The sequence below is a fragment of the Triticum dicoccoides genome, chromosome 1A (genome assembly GCF_002162155.2).
Source record: "Triticum dicoccoides isolate Atlit2015 ecotype Zavitan chromosome 1A, WEW_v2.0, whole genome shotgun sequence".
In the NCBI taxonomy this organism is placed as follows: Eukaryota; Viridiplantae; Streptophyta; class Magnoliopsida; order Poales; family Poaceae; genus Triticum; species Triticum dicoccoides.
Window position 1 is genome coordinate 82,730,863 of NC_041380.1, and position 15,193 is coordinate 82,746,055.

General features: G+C 42.0%; 1 protein-coding gene and 1 long non-coding RNA gene across 5 annotated transcripts in view; one reads left to right on the forward strand and one right to left on the reverse strand.

The window, feature by feature from the left end:
• Window positions 1-7,113: 7,113 nt before the first annotated feature.
• LOC119364451 (phosphoglycerate mutase-like protein AT74H) overlaps window positions 7,114-15,193 on the forward strand; it is a 12,622-nt gene continuing 4,542 nt past the window's right edge. Inside the window, exons 1-2 of one of the 3 annotated variants that reach the window (XM_037629928.1) lie at window positions 7,114-7,253; window positions 11,919-12,032. The gene's annotated coding sequence lies outside the window, so the exon portion shown is untranslated. The remainder of the gene's footprint in view (window positions 7,254-11,918; window positions 12,033-15,193) is intronic. The other 2 variants (XM_037629936.1, XM_037629943.1) reach the window with 2 other exon arrangements.
• Window positions 14,182-15,183, reverse strand: LOC119364471. Of its 2 annotated transcripts, none has more exons than XR_005174936.1 (3): window positions 15,028-15,183; window positions 14,432-14,839; window positions 14,182-14,344 (listed from the first exon to the last, which is right to left on the reverse strand). It is a non-coding gene; the product is annotated as an uncharacterized LOC119364471 (long non-coding RNA). The 2 variants fall into 2 exon arrangements; XR_005174946.1 differs by having other exon boundaries at window positions 14,975-15,183.

A 15,193-nucleotide genomic window follows, 5' to 3' on the forward strand; every position in this document is an offset into this window, starting at 1 on the left:
TCAAACACCAGGGCACTATTGATTGCCGGCAAAACATTGAGATACCTAGTTTTTAAATTGTAGTAAATCCAAAACTCGTATGAAATTCATGAAACTTGGCATGCTATCATGGAGCGGCATCAACATGTCGTGGTAAAAAATTTGTCCCGTTTGGGGCAGGTTTGGGTATAAGCTTCTCACAAACCAGAGCTTCTCACAACAAGCGTGATAGTTCCGATAGGGAATGTGCCACCTTTGGGGACGAAGCAATATATGTTGCCTCTTATTGCTTTCAAAAAAATTCTAATGTCAACATAGAACAACAGGAGTGTCGTGTTTAATTTTGGAATTTTTCGGGGTTCGTTTCGCCTTTTTTATACATTAATTGGGCTTCTGGGCATTTAATGTGCAAAATTCAAATTTGAACTACAAGCACATGCTCCAGTGCACCAAAGTTAGTTGAAAAGTCACATATGTGTCCTTGGGTGAATTTCTAGGTCCCATGCAAGAGATGGGAATGAAATTCAAACACCAGGGCACTGTTGATTGCTGGCAAAACGTTGAGATGCCTGGTTTTTAAATTCTAGTAAATACAAAACTCGTCTGAAATTCATGAAACTTGGGATGCTATCATGGAGCGGCATCAACATGTCGTGGTAAAATTTTTGTCCCATTTGGGGCAGGTTTGTGTATAAACTTCTTACAAACCATAGCTTCTCACAACAAGTGTGATGGTTTTAGTAGAGAACGTGCCACCTTTGGGGATGGAACGATATCCATTGCCTCTTATTGCTTTCAAAAAATTTCTAGTGTCAACATAGAACAACAGGAGTTTTGTGTTTAATTTTAGAATTTTTCGGGGTTCATTTGGCCTTTTTATACATTAATGGAGTTTCTGGGCATTTAATGTGCATAATTCAAATTTGAACTACAAGAACATGCTCCAGTGCACCAAAGTTGGTTGAAAAATCACATGTGTGTCCTTGGGTGAATTTCTAGGTCCCATGCAAGAGATGGGAATGAAATTCAAACACCAGGGCATTGTTGATTGCCGGCAAAATGTTGAGATACCTGGCTTTTAAATTCTAGTAAATCCAAAACTCGTGTGAAATTCATGAAACTTGGCTTGCTATTATGGAGTGGCATCAACATACCGTGGTAAAAATTTTGTCCCATTTGGGGAAGGTTTGGGTATAAGCTTCTCACAAACCAGAGCTTCTCACAACAAGTGTGATGATTTTGGTAGGGAACGTGCCACCTTTTGGGACAGAATGATATCCATTGCCTCTTATTGCTTTCAAAAAATTTCTAGTGTCGACATAGAACAACAAGAGTGTTGTGTTTTATTTTGGAATTTTTCGGGGGTCATTTGGCCTTTTTTTATACATTAATTGAGTTTCTAGGCATTTAATGTGCATAATTCAAATTTGAACTACAAGCACATGCTCTAGTGCACCAAAGTTGGTTGAAAAATCACATGTGAGTCCTTGAGTGAATTGCTAGGACCCATGCAAGAGATGGGAATGAAATTCAAACATCTGGGCACTGTTGATTGCCGGCAAAACGTTGAGATACCTGATTTTTAAATTCTAGTAAATCCAAAACTCGTGTGAAATTCATGAAACTTGGCATGCTATCATGGAGCGGCATCAACATGCCATGGTAAAATTTTTGTCTCATTTGGGCAAGTTTGGGTATAAGCTTCTCACAAACCAGAGCTTCTCACAACAAGCATGATGGTTTCGGTAGGGAACGTGCCACCTTTGGGGACGGAACGATATCCGCTGCCTCTTATTGCTTTCAAAAGATTTCTAGTGTCAACATAGAACAACAGGAGTGTTGTGTTTAATTTTAGAATTTTTCGAGGTTCGTTTGGCCTTTTTTATACATTAATGGAGTTTCTGGGCATTTAATGTGCATAATTCAAAATTGAACTATAAGCACATGCTCTAGCGCACCAAAGTTGGTTGAAAAATCACATGTGTGTCCTTTGGTGAATTTATAGGTCCCATGCAAGAGATGGGAATGAAATTCAAACACCAGGGCACTGTTGATTGCCGGCAAAACATTGAGATACCTGGTTTTTTAATTCTAGTAAATCCAAAACTCGTCTGAAATTCATGAAACTTGGCATGCTATCATGGAGTGGCATCAACATGTCGTGATAAAAAATTTGTCCCATTTGGGGCAGATTTGGGTATAAGCTTCTCACAACAAGCGTGATGGTTTCGGTAGGGAACGTGCCGCCTTTGGGAACGGAACAATATTCGTTGCCTCTTATTGCTTTCAAATATTTTCTAGCATCAACATAGAACAACAGGAGTGTTGTGTTTAATTTTGGAATTTGTCGGGGTTCATTTGGCCTTTTTTATACATTAATTGAGTTTCTGGGCATTTAATGTGCATAATTCAAATTTGAACTACAAGCACATGCTCCAGTGCACCAAAGTTGGTTGAAAAATCACATGTGTGTCCTTGAGTGAATTTCTAGGTCCCATGCAAGAGATGGGAATGAAATTCAAACATCTAGGCGTCGTGGCTCGGCCGGAAAGATTGAGAAACTTGGTTTTTTAATTCCTGTAAATCCAAAACACACGTGAAAATCATGAAACTTGGCATGGTGTCATGACATGGCACCAACATGTCGTGGTAATTTTTCTGTCCGATTTGCGAAGGCGCACACATTAACAATCAACAAAGGCATTTTGGAACAAGTATTGTCACGTTGCAAATCGGAAACACAAGTATTATTGAAGAACATGGGTGTTCTACTTACTAATTACGTGTTGCCACGCGTCCCCTTTTTTATTGACTAGGATGTGCCGTGCGGTGTAGCTATTTGAGTACGGGAGGCGTGCGATCAGACCCCTACGCGTGCTCATCGGGAGGAGAGCCCTTTGACCACTACCTGCCGCGCACCTCCCTCCCAACGTCTCCATTAATGGCGTCCGAGCCCCTGTCCTACGGCGTGGCTATATGTCTCACTAGACTGAGATTTAAGAGAGAAAAATGTAAATCTGAAAAGAACGTTTTGCATGGATCTTGATGTAAGATCCGACGGACCTATATAGCATCCACTGCAACTTATAGAAAGCATGATGAATATAAGGACGATGACAGTGTATAATAATTGTCTTACATATTTAGGAACATAATTTAAAAAATCCACATGCGGCAACACCCGAAATACACAAGGGCAAAAGAAGATGGAAGACAACGATCTGGCTCGCTGATCTCTACTTTCTTGATCTGTTGCTGCAGGCCGCGGGAACTAGTCTCTGTGGCGAGCGGCGATGAGCTCTTTCTTGTCCTCAAGATGCTGCTTGAGAGCATCCATGGATTCCTCCACCAGCCTTCTACGCTCGATGCACAGCATGGCATTCTCGTCCATAAGTTTCTCGACGATGACGTCGGTCCTCTTCAACAAGGTAGTGGTCTCCTCCTGCTGCTCCGCACTTTTGATGATCTTCGCCCTCAGCAGCTCGCGCTCGGCCCGGAGCTTTGCATTGCTCTCATTTAGTTGCCGGATGACACCGGTAGCCTGTTCAAAAGAGGCTTTCATGTCGTCCTGCAACCTCGCCCAGCCGGAGATCTGATTCATCTAGCTATGGACGATTGCATGCATGCGCCTATAAGAGTCCTCGCCTGCCCGCAAGACATTTTCCTATGCCGCCGCGGCGAGGGAGCACATCTCTGTTGTATTCACGGCGCGGCGGGACATCTCTTCTGCTTCCGCGGCGCGGCCAGACCAGTCTACTGCATCGACGACACGGCGGGACCTCCATGCTGCTTTGACGGCGTGGCGGGACCTTTGTGCTGCTACGGCCGCGCAACGGGACATGCCGGCTGCGTTCACGCCGAGGCGGGACATCTCACGTGTTTCCACTTCCATGCTCGCATCTCCCTAGTGGCAATCTCTCGACCCAGAACTCACGCTGGCCATGGCAGATGTAAGGGAACGATGATGAATGACTTGTTTGTTTTTGTGGATGAGGAGTTGAGGAGGAATGTGCAGTCATCTTGGAGTAGTAGTATTTATAACCAAGTACTAATACACTCCTAAGTGGGAAACCGTTTAGGTTTTGATCGGTGTGAACATGTTTGCAATTTGGAATGTGACGGGACGCAAGCTCAAAATTTACTGACGGTTATAAGTGAGGCACTATTCTCGGAAGGCGTAACGTGGGCACGTACGCCTTCTCGGCCACGTACGTGGCGTTTGCACCATAGGGTGCACCGCAATAGGCAACATTCGCACACGTCTTGTTCCAACAACCGTGCACGCTTGTTATTACCATTGCGCATGCTTCTTTTTAATTAGAATGTGTGTGCCCGTCTAGCGCACACACGTTGATCTATCTAACTGTTTCAGTTTGTTGTGGCCAATCACAAACAGTTCATCCGTGTGAAGTGTATGCCATCAATCGCACACTTTTTTGCTAATAATCGCAGAAACATTGATCTGGCTGACCCGTTTTTGTTCTGTTGCCTAATCGCAAATAGTTAATCCTTCTGAAGCATATGCCCTCAACTGCACACATCTTTATCTAGCTGCACGTTTCTATTGTTCCTCCCATCAAAATCAGTTCATCCGAGTGAACCGTATGCTGTATATCGCACACGCCTTCATCTGGCTGCCCGTTTCTTTTGTTCCTCCTCATCGCAAACAGTTCATTGAACTAAACCGTATGCCCTGCATCGCACACGCAACTAAAATCTGAACCATGTTTGATGGCTCCGACATCACAAACGTTTTGCACCTTTTTGACGGTTCTTTTACACCACCGTTTGCGATTATTGCATCACACACAGTTTCGTCGAAGGGTCTCTGATCGTAGTGTCGCGTTAGCAACATCGTGCAGTAGTGTATATCTTGCATACGGATACCCATGATGACACTTGGGTATTCTATTGAGTCACTTGATATATGTTTTGGTAATCAACTTGCGAGCCCCCGTGATGACATTGGGGTAATCTAGGCATAGAGGTTGATACACATTTTCATCCTACTTTCTTCGATAGGAGCTTTGGAGTGATTCTTTGTCGCACATTGAGGTATTATATACGATTCAATTATGTTAGCACTATTGAGAGATTGCACTAGTGAAAGTATGAACCCTAGGTCTTGTTTCCAACCATTAAAATACCATTTGTGCTCACTTTTGTTACTTTCTACCTTGATGTTTTTATTATTTCATATTACAAAAGCCTATATCTACTATCCATACTACACTTATATCAGCATCTCTTCGTTGAACTAGCACACCTATACAATTAACCATTATATTGGGTGTGTTGAAGACACAAGAGATTTCTTGTATTCGATTGCAGGGTTGTTTGAGAGAGACCATCCTCATGCTACGCCTCCCACAGATTGATAAATCTTAGGTCATCTACTTGAGGGAAATTTGTTGATGTCCTACAAAACTCTACGCTTGCAGGCCCAATAGAGTCTACGAGAATAAAATTTGCATAGTGGACATCATGGCCATGGCCTCCTCTCCATCATCTGGTCTTGTAGTGGCTGCCCTTCATGCGAGCAAACAAGCCCCCTGCCCGGAACTGGAGGGGCTAGACCTGGGGGTGCTCTCCCTTGGCAACGGCTCAGTAGATGGTTGGCCATGCATTCACTCCGTTAGTAGTGTTGTCTCCTGGACGTGCATGGTGCTCAAGCGGGTCCCTTTGGGTACATTTTACTCTGGCGGTTGGTGTGGGATGTGGCAGGGCGGCTTTGGGATAGGTGGAGGGGAAGGACCAGCTGGTGGCCCTAGTGGTCTTCACGCGAACTCATCGTTCTACCTGCGATCGGTGCTCTTCGATCTTGCCATCGGCGAGTTCCGAACTTATCATTCGAAGGAAAACAAGGACTAACGCATATGACGCTCTTTGAACACCTTGATTGGATAGGGGCGGTCTTATGCACCCGCAACATCATCATAATCAGCTTCACTGTTGTATCGTGAAGCTCTGTTTTTGTTGACACCTTCAAACATGTTTGTACCAAGATTTCCAAGGGATCGGAGGACTTGCAAGTGGCGAAGGCGAGGTCTTGGATGCGATAAAGACTTTGCTTCAAATGCAGTTCATCAGATTTGACTTGCAGGATATGTTTCCGTCCAGACCGGACACGAGTTCCTGTGAGCTGGTGGTACGTGACTTGCAGCAGTGGCCTCCACAAATGGGGGCGGCAACATTGGAGGACTTCTTTGTTGGTGGTGCTATCGAGTCGTGATTTTCAGGGTGAAAGCCCATGGTCTGGCCTTTATTGGTTTGTACCTGGCGGTGATCTTGTTGAAGGCATTGTTTTGGGAATGCGGTTTTTCTTCATGTGAAAATCTAAGATCTTTAATTGGGCAATGACGCATTGTTTCCTTCATGAAGATAAAGAACCTTCTTTGCTACTTTAATGGTGGTTAGAATGTTGCTACTGCTGGTGATTGATTACCGTGACGGGTCTTTTTTCTCTTTCTTTGTTCCCTTTTTATTTTACCTTTTGTCGTATGCATCATGAGGGTCTCTTTGATTCAAAGGATTTTCATAGGATCTTTAAAGGATTAGAATCCTTAGGAATTTTTCCTATGTTGATGGTTTGATTCGTAGGATTGAATCCTATAGGATTTTTCCTAAGGATTCATTTGTACTACATTTCACAGAAAGTCTAGCATCCACTCAAACCTCTTGGAAGAAATTCTTTGTTTTTTCCTTGACACAATCAAACAAATTCAAATCCTATAGGGATCTAATGAACATGCCATTCCAATCCTGCGTTTTTCCAATTCCTATGTTTTTGTGACCCTATGAATCAAAGAGGCCCTGAATGTTTTTAGACATCTCGTTGATGCAGAGTTTGATTTGGTATCCGTTTGATATTAATATATAATTGCTCTTTAAAAAATATGTCAGCACGACGTTCTCACGCGTGCGATCCACCTCGTGGTGACGGAAACCACCTACCCGCACCCACAGAGATCCGGTGCCGCGTGGCGGGCCCACATGACATCGAGAAGGCGATTTCCCCTCTTCCTCCCCCGAAGAAAAAGTCTTGTTTCTACTCGCGCGGCCCAACGCACAGTGCTCACGCAACCCCACCCGCCAGCCAGACGGTTTAAAACCAGAGAGAGAAAAATAATGCAGTTCCATTGTTCAAACACCTCTCCCTCTCTCCCTCTCTCTCCCTTTCTGGACCTCTCACGAGCAGGGGCGCCTTTCCTCCCTCCCATCCTCCTCCTCCTCCGGTCGACGGAGGAGCCGCCGGACCACGCCACGGCCACGAGGTACGTGCGATGCGAGCTTTCCCTCTCTCCAGACGGTTTGATTTATGTGTGGTTCGGGCGAAATTCGCGATTTCATGGTGGAATTATCTGGTCCTCTGCCTTGCGCTATTGTTGACCGTGGGCTTCAGTTTTGTGGCTGGTGCTCGTTTGTTTGAGGGTTCCATTCCCGATTCGGGTGGAATTCGTCATCCTCCTTGTTGGTTGTTCGCCCGCGAGCTGGAGCGGATTTGATTGGAGGGGGGGTTGGACATGGGGTCTCGTTGAGGAGGGGATCGGATGATGTGGGATTGCAGGTCTGGTGCTGGTTTGTGCCCCCCTGATTGGATCTGACGGTGTAGTTCATTGAGAGGTTTCGGCTCGCGGATTAAGGATTTGAAATGCATGGCTACGTTGGGCTGCACTTCAGATTCTTGACGGAAAAAGGTTACTGAGATTGCAATATGACATTGCTGAATTGGTGGAAGGTGCAGTGCAGATGCAAGCATAGGGAAGTATTGCCTTTTTAAGGGGGGTATGGATGTCAGTTTTCCACCTCTTGTCACCTGTCAACTAACTCCATTTGTGTCGCTAGCATAGTTGGAAACTTTGAATTGACATTGTGTCACTTTTCGGAAAGACGCCTCAACAACTTTGTTCTCCACTAAGGAAAACAACGCTGTCTCTTTATCGTCATGAATGATGACATTTCTCAATAGCCACACTCACCTAAGGAAACAAATGGATCCTGGGCTCTCAGCCTGGTTTTTCAATAAAAAATCAGTAAAATAAGACAGTTTGGAGCTTCAGAAATTCTGAATTTTTTTTCACATGTAGATGCTCACTACATGCCTGTAAATTTGAATATTAATTTCTAGGCTACAAATATGTGGATTTTAACATGTCTACTATTTGCTACACCTTCCGTTCCATAAGAGGTAAATACACTGCAAGTCATAGAACTTGCACGCGACGGTCAGTATGGTGCATAAACTTGTAAAATATGTGTTTCTGGTCATCTAACTTGTCCCTCCGTTCATATACGGTGCTTTCTACCGTATTCAGCTGTATCATGTCAATACATGGCGTGCCAACGTGGCAGGGGTCCATTGTCAGCGGTGGGTAACCCGTGTGCACTATTTTTTTTCTTCAGGAAGCACCCTTGCATTTTTTTATTTCTGCAAAAAAATCCTTAAATAAAATGAAAAATGATGAACGAACATTGGGATTCAAACAGAACACCTGCTACGATCCGCCACGCTTCGATAACCAATTGACCTACATATTGTTCACACTCTTGGAGCACAATTAGCTTTATATAAGAAATATTGTGCGGCCTTAAAAAAAGACAGTACAAGCTAAAATAGAAACCAAAACGAGAAAAAGGGAAGGCACCGGTTCGAACCTATGACCACATTTTTTAGAAGAACCTATGAACACATAAGCTCGCCGCGTGTGGGAGCACCAACCATCCGGCCACAATGAGTTAAAAAAAATCAGCCACAATGACATTTAAATAGATAAACACAATTTATCTTATGTATTCTTCTTTCTTTTTTCTATTTACAATAAAATATAGTTCATAATGAATATACGTCAATTTCTTTCGGACAATCAACAGAACTCATTATAAATTCGAAAATCTAGATAAAAAAATTATATGTAAAAAATAATGTACATAAATTTTTCGGAGAAATTAACTATTTTTTGTTTGAATTCAAATAATTTAAAAATTAAAATATGGAAAAGTGAATATAGTGCACAGTAAATATAGTGCACAATGAATATACACATTTTATGGGGACAAATCAGAAAAACTTTGTTTCAAATCGAATAATTCAAAATTTGAAAATCTAGAGAAAAGGAATGTGGCTCATAATGAATGTAAGTATTGTTCGGACAAATCATCTAATTTTTGTTTGAATTTGAATAAGCTATATAAAAGAAATACAGTTCATAATCAATGTACGCAAATTTCTTTCAAACAAATCACTGGATATTTTGTCTGAATTCGAATATATTAAAATTGGAAAATCTTGATAAACGAAAATACAGGTCCGAATGAAATTTACGTAATTTTTTCCTGGAAAAATCAAATAATTTTTTTTCTTTAAATTCGAATTTTAAATTAAAAATTTAGATAAAAGAAAATGTTGTGCAGAAGGAATGTATGTAATTTTCTTTCAAACAAATCAGTGGAAATTTTGTTTGAATCTGAATCATTTTGAATTGGAAAATGTAGAGAAAAGAAAATATATTCAGAATGTGTACTTTTATCCAAGAGGTGATATACCTTAGTAGTCCAAATGAAACAGCAAGCACGATCAGTTGAGGTGGTTAGGTTGTTAGCGCCATTACAACAGTTTGTAGTTTCGAACTCGCTCCGTCCCTTTTTTTTCCAGCCAAATATTTTTACAGCGAATACTGACGGCTGAGACCCAGCGGACAACTATTGTTGGAGTGCTTTTGTACAAAGTAAAAAAACGAGGGTGTTTTTGCAGAAAAAACATCACGTGCACTAGGCACTGACAAATGGGCCTTTGCTACACCGGCATTGCCATGTAGGCAGCAAATACATCCACGTACGGAAAATATGACCGTATTTGCACACCCGCACAAGTTTAATGACCAGAAACACATATTTTGTAAGTTCGTGCACCAAACTGATCGTCGTGCGCAAGTTGTAAGACTTCTAATGTATTTAACTCGTTCCATAATCTAGTGTATATAGATATTTTCAAAAATCAAACGTCGTTAACTTTGAACAAGTTTGTAGAGAAAAATATCTACATCTACAATACCATAAATATCATTATATACATCATGAGTGGTAGTTTTATATTGTGCTCCCTCTGTAAAGAAATATAAGAGCGTTAGATCACTAAATGCTCTTATATTTAACGCTATTATATTTCTTTACGGAGGGAGTACTTATTTGGTATTTTTTATGTTGATATTTTTCTCAACAAACTTGGTCAAACTCTGCAATGTTGGAATTTTCAAAAAATATACACGCGATATATTATGGAACGAAGGAAGTATTACATATTCCCCCATTTACACCTACAGGCAGATCCTTACAGGATTGATGTTACGGACTGAGTTGTCAAACTATGTTTGGGGATTAGGGAGGGTGGGGTCCATTAGTTAAAAATCAAGGGGAGCAGTTATTGGTGGGGAAGGAGTCCGTAAGCAGCAGTCCGTAGGGGATCCCGTAAGTCTAGCATTTTTGTTGTTTGTATACCCACAATTTAGAAGTTTTTTGAATGAAATGTGTAGATACGTAGGCCATGTCTATATTTTCATGTTGGATTTTTTCCAAATAATTTGGAAGCTTATCAACATGATTTCTTCTTTTTTCAAAATTTCCAGGCTCCCTGGAGCCAAGCGGCCGCACTCTAAGCATTCACACATTGCCCTAGAAAGAAACTTTTGTTTGCTAAATCCTACAGATAATTTACGCTCCCCACAACACTGTCACAGTAAACAAGTTTAACTGCCTTTTATTGAGCACAGAAAACGAAAGAATTATCTTGATTACATCCTCTAGTTAGTCATATTTTTACGTTTCCAGCTTTTTTACTTTTGTTGGTGAAATTCATAGCAATCGATATGAAAAAGTTGTACAAGAAGCCCAAAGTTGTAAAAAACAGTTCCTTAGGGCAACTCCAACGCGGATCACCAAACCACCCCTAAACATCCGGACCGAGGTGTCCGGACGTTTTTAGCAACCCAACGCGGTGCTCAAATGTCCGTAGACGCGTCCAGGCATCCAAAATCCCGCAAACCGTCCACTAACTCATGGGAGGTTTGTGGGAGTTCGGACCTTCGCCACGAAAGCTTCCGATACCCTTGGCCCACCCAAATCCCCTCTCCCGGACCCCTTCCCCCCACTCTGTCCCTCCCCTTTGCTCTGTATCCACACCATCCGAGTTCGCCGCCGTTGCCGCTCTACCACCCTGACTGCCGCTCAGGCCTTGCTGAACATCCGCCGCCGCCGCTCTACCACCCGAGCTTCCGCTCAGGCCATGCTGAACATCCGCCGCCCCACCCACGCTCCTGGCCGCCTTGGACTACGCCGCCGTTTCACTCCGGATCCGTCCGCAGCCAGGTATCCCCCACCCCTGTTGATGCCGTCCATGGTGGACACCACGCCCGGCAAGTGTTCGGCCAAATGCTAATGAGAATTTTTTTGACATTATCGTTGTTTACTTTGAAGCAAACATGATGACCGTATGAAAGAAAACAGGGGCGGATATTTGGTGCATAGGGTTGGATGGCCGGTTTCCCTATCGGTGTCTACGGATGCGTAAGCGGGCGTTTGGTGTGTCCGATTTGGTGATCCGCGTTAGAGTTGCCCTTATTTCAGCCCACCCATGGACCCATTCTGCATATATTACAAAGGAAAATACGTGTGAATTCTTGGCATTTCATTTCTTCCGTTTTAAAGATGGAAAATAAGTTGTGATTTAGTTTTACGATGCATAGTGGAATTGAGAAGATCCAGTTCTGGAACTTCCGGTTCCAATCGGAGCATATAGATCCGTAAATGGATTTGTATGTATAGCCACTTCAGTCGTGCTCCTCGTTTCTCGAATGGAAAAAAAGTATCTTCTTTCTGAGAACATGCTCTACTATTTTGCATTTGTTAATAGCACTGTTATGATTTATTATTATTATTTTCTTTAGATATTCTTAACATATGGATTAAGGAATTTATACAAGAGGGAAGCCTGTTCTTGTTTCAGCCGGATCTCAGACTCATAATTGATTGAGTTGGAAATAAGGAAAGAACACTTCTTGGTAATCACTAAATCTTGTTTTTTGTACCATCACTTTTTGTTGAAGTATGCTCACTTGCCATCATTTGTTTTGTGCATATCGTTATCTAGAACTGACGACTTCCATGAGCCCATTAGAACATGCTTGTGAGGATTACGCTTTGGTAACTTCAAACATTAAACTAAAAAAAGACTTCAAACATTGCATGATGTCAGCAATCTGAATGAAGTAGCCCCTAAAAATGTGAGCAATGCATTTGAGTGATTATATTTTATTGTTTACCTGCCAATCATCAGCTAATGAGAAATTTTCTGCAGAAGGTAAAACTAACTCTCCAACAGGGCATTTATTGATTGAAACATAATAACTGGGATGGTTAATGATTTTCTTTTTAGCCTTTGTCCTTTACAGACTGGGCACTGACAAATTACAAGTAGTGTCATTTTTAACTTCTGTCACTAAGTAGTTGGATGTGTAATTGCCTACCGCACAGTTCACTAGATAAGCCTAGTTCTAAATTGCTGTTTGTAGGAAAAATAAATATTGTAAAATTTTGCAATTGAGAACAAGTAGATAATAGTTGGGGTATAAAAAAGGAAGTTGTATTTTGTTTTTTTTTGGCATAACAGCTACACTTTGTGTATGCTGTAATATGAACGGTATATCTATTTGTTCTCGTAATGATGGATCATAGCTATCATACAATCCAAAGATATACATTGGTTAACAACTAGACCATTAACTCAGTGAAGACACCAACTACTAATTAGTAGCTATTGATAGTTCAACTACGTTGCAAAATCCCTCAAGCTAAATCATAGATCATTGATAAACACGTAACATGCGAAACTGTGATATCGCGGGCTAGAGAAGAGGGATGAGAATGATGGGACGATGGAGACGCGTTTTTATCGTTTTGGAAGGAACTGTTTTGGCTACATGAAGGTTTAATATTATCCTACTGTTGTGCAGAGAACATCGCATTGTTCCAACTAATATCCAACTAGCAACGCGCACAGATTTGAGTGGCTAACATAAAGATCTTGTGTGGGTGCCAGTAAATTCGACATACAACTCACAAAAATCAGCTGATGAAGGGAACCTTTTTAAGTTATATTCCACCCTGCAACTGTACTATGACCTTAATTTGTTCTTTGAGAGTGACTTGTGCCTTGACCTGTGCTGTGGTACCTGTACCTCTGTAGTAGCAACGACAATAGTGCTAAATACAGTTGACCTGATGATATTGCTCATCACCGATAGGAAGAATCATTTCGTTTTCTCCTTTCCCCAATCATAATGCCCTTTTCTTCTCGTACTGTCAATTTTTCTGTATTTGAGTGCATAACCAGTCAGATAAAGTGCCTGCCCATCTAAAATTTTGGTTATATCCGTTTATAGGGAGGGGCAAAGAGACAGCTTTGTTACCTCAACTTGACCATGCACCATCATCTATTAGCAGCCCATTGAAAAGGTCATGATGAACTGAATTAGGCGCATTATCCGGTACTAGCCAATCAGGACTACAGTAGACGGATATAGCAGTGCTCGTTTTGTACCATCTACCTTAAGGTTACTCCATGACCAACAGAGAAGAAGACAGCTACCCGATTCTATTCTGAAGTATGAGCTATGAAAGTTCGTAGTTAGGACTATATGCTCTGTTTATCGAACAAAAACTCTCAGCCTCCCGGGGAATATTAGACAACACAGAAGTGTTTTTGTTCAACCTTTCCAAAAGATTAAGCCACATTTCCACTAAATCTGTTAAATACGGAACTCATCCAGGGCATCAATTGTGGATCTAAAAAACGGTGGATCTCTCGAGGTTAGGTAAGCTGTTCTATTCACAGCATGTCCAAATTACAGGCAAGTAGCTTTGTAGGGATGTGTTGGCCATAGGCCCATAGCTGTGGCTTCCTCCTTGTTTCTTTCTCCCTCGTTTTGGACACGCTCATTCCGGGATTATTAGTTCGTTATCTGAAACCAACAGCCATCACATTTTCAATGCTGACACTGACGCCTGGGGGCATTGGCAGTGGCGGACCCAGGATTGGCTGACGCCCCAGGCGAGAAACTAAGGGCTAAAAACTACCCAGAAAAAACTTCAGTTTCAAGGCATGCAAAAGTCAATCTATGTTGCATAACTAATAAGAAATCAAACATAATATGCAATGACAACATTTGTTCCTTGATGGGTCAACTAATAAAGCAAGACAAATCAAAGACCATATGTAGCATAGATCGATGATACAAAAGATTGATACCAAATCAAAGGATTGGTTGATCTGAGCCTTCCATGACTACATCTTCGATAGCAGAAGAAGCTAAACCTTCAATCATTAATTTTGAAATGCAAATCAGTGCATAATATAGTAGGTAAAACTAGTTAATGATAGATGTAAAATATGAAAACTTACGTCTAGGACGAGGCAAAACGCCTTTACGTGTGCGATAACCTTGAAATCGCTCGATGATCTTTGATTCTTCAATACTAACAAATACATCTCGCTCAATGTAACACACCATTCTATGATTCATCCAATCATCACCCATTTTGTTCCTTAATCCAGTCCTGAGAATGCTCTTTCCACTGTTGCAAACCGCAACAGGTAAAATCAATGCTAACTCAACAAGACGGTAAACCAAGGAAAAAAGTTGTGTGCATATCACTTTTAACCATATTCATGGCAAGATGACCAAGATCATTGCAATTCATCAAATGTGGATCACCTCTTGCTTCCCGGATGAATGAGTCTAGTTGGTTTCGGTGGTTCGAACTTGAAAAAAAAAATCAATGTCTTATTTCTTTTACTCATCTTGTGTTCCTGTAAAATTTTAGAGAAACAAAAATGTCTCAATATCAAAATCGGTTTCTATATCTAACAAGCATACAAACAGTGGCATCTAGCATCTAAAATCATCATCAGGTAAACAAAAGCATGTCATCAAGCTATCAAAACCTGAGAAAGTGACTAAGTGAGGACCGAGCAGTGAGCTGTGAGCCACTGACTACCTCGCCGGACGCCGGGCAGCTTGCAGGCTGCAGCCTCGCGCCCTAGCCTGGGTCGCCGCCTCGCGCCCTCGCCGGACACGGCGGACAGGGCAGCAGGCAAGCAGCCGCAGCGGCGCAACCGGGTTCCTCCTGGGCCCGGGGGGAGGGGGCGCTGGAACGAAGACTC